The sequence below is a fragment of the Felis catus genome, chromosome A1 (genome assembly GCF_018350175.1).
Source record: "Felis catus isolate Fca126 chromosome A1, F.catus_Fca126_mat1.0, whole genome shotgun sequence".
Taxonomy (NCBI): domain Eukaryota; kingdom Metazoa; phylum Chordata; class Mammalia; order Carnivora; family Felidae; genus Felis; species Felis catus.
Genome location: NC_058368.1, coordinates 49,959,673 through 49,964,291, shown reverse-complemented (window position 1 = coordinate 49,964,291; position 4,619 = coordinate 49,959,673).

The window sequence follows — 4,619 nt, the reverse complement described above, 5'->3', positions numbered from 1 at the left end:
TCAAATAAGGTTGTCCTCACAGTGTTAACCAGCCCAGGGAATCTTCTAGGCTCAGGGCCACCCAGTTTTCCCTAGAAAACTATGGGGATCAATTTCTCTGTACACCTGTAACTCATTTGTGGTGTACCACTGTGACTACTCACTGTCTTATATTATTTATCTAAATAGGAATATGTCTAGCTGTCTTCCTACTGTATGGATATGGATCCTGTCATCACCTGCCTTGAACCTGCATCTCATTGCCAAACCACCATTGCAAAACGTACGTTTTTGCAGTACTTAAGAACATATCCTAACCTTACATTATTTGGCCTCATCTGCCTGTGGGACAGCTTAATAATTCTCCCCATTTGATCAGAAGTCATGACTACCATAATCTAGCCATGTTTCTATAAGCCAGGCACTTAACCTACTTAGGTCTTATTTTAAATAACAGACTCTATAAGGTCACTTTCAGCCAAAAGTTGAAACCTGTGTCTTGCAAGTTTCAGATAAATGTGCCAATTGGCCGGGTGAAATGAAAAAGGAATGTGGGGACAATGACACACTGTAACATCTAAAAGGTATCTAAATGCATTCTTACTCAGTTTTTGATATAGTTTGTTTTGTTTTCCTTGTTTGGTTTTAAATACATGGGTAGGCCAGGTTGGCTGAAAGGCTAAGAATTTGCGTAATCTGCTTTAAACTCTAAAACCTCTATGAATCTAGGATCAGTGATTATGGTTTATTCCCAATTCTGCATCTTTGCTTATGTTGACCATTGATGACTACTGCTATCTCCAACCTCCCACCCCCACCACACACACACACACACACACACACACACACACACACACACACACCATCACTCATATTCTTGAATATCCTGGAGAATAAGTAGAACATTCAGTTAGCACAAGGCAGCTGAGAAGGATTTCGGCACCTACTCTGGGAGTCCCTCTGGAGTTCTCTGAAATTAGATTGCAGACCGTAAATTAAAAGCGGAATTGGAAGTTTTCCCTATTAGCCAGGTGATGTTGCTTAACATTCTTGAACCTCAGTTTTTTCATCTTTAAAATGGAGATGATGCATGATATAGATAGCTTATAGGTTTCTTTTGAGGACTGAATAGCATGATGGTGATAATAGGAACCAATTATGTGCTTTACATATGTGATCCCATTTAACGTTTAATAAAAACCGTGTAAGTCAAATGATTTAGATTCAGATTCAGGCCTAAGTGACTCTACAGCCTCCAGCACTGTCATGGTTTCCTATTACTGCTGGAACAAATTTCCACAAACTCTGTGACTTGAAAAACAGAAATTTGTTATCTTACAGTCTGAAGGTCAGAAGTCTAAAACTGGTCTCACTGGGCTAAAGTCAAGGTGTTAGCAGGCTCGACTCCTGGATGGGAGAACTCATTTTCATTCCTTTTCCAGCTTCAAGAATCTGCCTGCCTTCCTTGGCTCTTGGCCTCCACCACTGACACTTTCTCTCTGACTCTAACTCCTCTGTCACCATCTTCTACATATAAGGGCCATTGTGATTACACTGGGCACCTCAGTAATCCGGGAACATGTCCTTATTTTAAGATTCTCTTGGGGCGCCTGGGTGGCGCAGTCGGTTAAGCGTCCGACTTCAGCCAGGTCACGATCTCGCGGTCCGTGAGTTTGAGCCCCGCGTCAGGCTCTGGGCTGATGGCTCGGAGCCTGGGGCCTGTTTCCAATTCTGTGTCTCCCTCTCTCTCTGCCCCTCCCCCGTTCATGCTCTGTCTCTCTCTGTCCCAAAAATAAATAAAAATGTTGGAAAAAAAAATTAAAAAAAAAAAAAAGATTCTCTGAGGAGAGCCTAGGTGGCTCAGTTGGTTAAGCATCCAACTTTGGTTCAGGTCACAGTCTCATAGTTCAGGGGTTCAAGCCCAACATTGGGCTCTGTCTGTGCTGGCAGCACGGAGCCTGCTTGGAATTCTCCCTCTCACCTCTCTTTCTGCCCCTCCCCCACTTGTGCTTTCTCTCTCTCAAAATAAATAAACTTAAAAAAATTCTTTTTAAAGATTCTCTGATTAGCAAACTTAATTCCATCTGTAAATTTAATGCTCCCTTGCTATGTAACACAGTATTTTCATAGATTCTGGGGATTTAGAAGTGAATATTTGTTAAATTAATTAAACATGGAGGCCATCAGACTGGGATGGCTCTGTGGTGGCCTACGTAAGCAAACCAAAATCTGTGCCTACAAATGCCTCAAGGTTATGGGACCAAAATACTAAGGGCAACCAAATCATAACTAGACAACTAGGCTTAAGCCACCGCCAATCAATATTTTCCTTACTTTGCTTCTACCATTTCTCTCTGAAATCTCTGTCTGAGCTCCCATCAGTGGAGTGTTCCTAACCGACTTCTGGTATGGCACTGCCCAATTGGAATCGATTTTTGCTCAAATAAACTCTTAAAATTTTTGATTGGCCTCAGTTTATCTTTTAACACATCTTTGGGGGCCCATTATTCTGCCTACCACATCCACTGACTGTGTAGAATAGTATAATACAGTATTAGTAAATGTATTTAGTGGTTATCTGTTGTTTTTGTTCCTTCAGTATCTTTTCATCCAAGTTTTGTGGCATTGTCCTCACCTGCACCTCCTAGGGTGCATCTTCTTATCCCTTTTGCTACTAGTGACTCTGCCAATTATACAATTCTACCTCTTGTGGCCACAACACGGGACATAGGGAAAGAATAGTATTGCATCACCCTAAATCCAGTATTGGTCCAAGGGGTAAACAGACGACCCAAACAAGCAAATTGGTCTCCTTTCTAAGAATTGAGATGGGAGAGCAGCTTTCTCTTTCCCTTTGGATTATAAACCACAGGTTATGACCTCAGAGATGCTAGAAGTCATGTGTCCATAGGCAGATATGGAGAAGCCTAAGAGAATGAAGCCAACAGACAAATTGAAGGTCAGATTACAGTTGAGAAACAGAGTTTGGTCCCTTTGCTATTCAAGTCTCATAATTCTATGAGATTCCTGCAGTTGGCTCTACCCTTACATTTCAGAGGCCATGCCTATGAGACGATGATTTTGCTATTTTTCTCAGGCTAGTTTGAGCTGGGCTAATACCACTTGGCACACACACAAAAAAAAGCCCTAAAATAAAGCTTAGATTGAAGTATTACTTCTTCATGTGTGTCAATTATATTTTCTCCATTACACTGTAACCCTTGTGAGGTCAGAGTTCATGCCATAGTTTTATGGACATCCTCCTATACATCGGTCAGTGCTCATTTTGTTTGTTTGTTTGTTTGTTTGTTTAAGAGCTCAAAAAAAGGGGGGCTTGGGTGGCTCAGTTGGTTAAGCTTCTGCTTCCGGCTCAGGTCGTGATTTCATGGTACATGAGTTTGAGGCCTGTGTCCGGCTCTGTGCTAACAGGTCAGAGTATGGAGACTGCTTTGGATTTTGTGTCTCCCTCTCTCTCTGCCCCTCCCCTGCTTACACACACACACACACACACTCTCTCTCTCTCTCTCTCTCTTTCTCTCTCTCTCTCTCTCAAAAATAAGTAAAATGGGGCGCCTGGGTGGCGCAGTCGGTTAAGCGTCCGACTTCAGCCAGGTCACGATCTCGCGGTCCATGAGTTTGAGCCCCGCGTCAGGCTCTGGGCTGATGGCTCGGAGCCTGGAGCCTGTTTCCGATTCTGTGTCTCCCTCTCTCTCTGCCCCTCCCCTGTTCATGCTCTGTCTCTCTCTGTCCCAAAAATAAATAAAAAAACATTGAAAAAAATTTAAAAAAAATAAGTAAAATAATTTTTAAAAAACAGTTCCAAAAAAACGTTTTCTTATTTATGTCTTATTTACACATAATCACAAAAAATAAATATAAATGAAGCAGAAGTTATGCCTATACATCTTTAATTTTAGCATTTTTCTTGACTCTATTCACAAAATCTGTGTTTTTCAAGTCTGAAGCTTGCATACATTCTGATCTTTTATAAGATGGAGGTCTTAAAAAAAAGCACTTGATCCTATGTGCTGATGAAGTGTCAAGAGCGCAAGAACAAGATTAACGATGGGCCAAGATTGGCCTGAACTCTACTGACATCTTACTCTCCCCAAATTTTATCAATAGATTTTTGAAAAGGGACACTTATGTCTAAAAAAACAAAACAAAACAAAAAAACATACAAAAAAACCTTTTTGTGTGAAAAACACAAAAATTAACTTCTTTATATCATCTTTTCACCTTTTGGAAGCATTTTTATGTAATTAAGAAGTGTTTGAGTGTGTGTATGTGTGTATGTGTGTGTATGCGTGTGTGCAGGCATGCAGCCCTCCAAGGAGCATAATCTTGACATGGATCATAATATGATGGCAACCAAGAACTTCAGAGAAATATTCCCTTACAAACAGAATTGATGCACATACCAGTGGGATGCATCACCAGTGTCCTATCCAGAGTTTCCTTTATAGGAAAGAAACCACTGGATTAATTCAGCGCTATGTTCCCAAGCCAGTTAGGACTTTTAATCATGTCCAATAACCTTGAGTCAGTGGCTGTTTGGCACAGATTCTCAGTGTTACATGCCAGGCACAATTCTAGGGGTTTTACATGTGTTAACTAATGTAATTCTCCAACAATCCTAT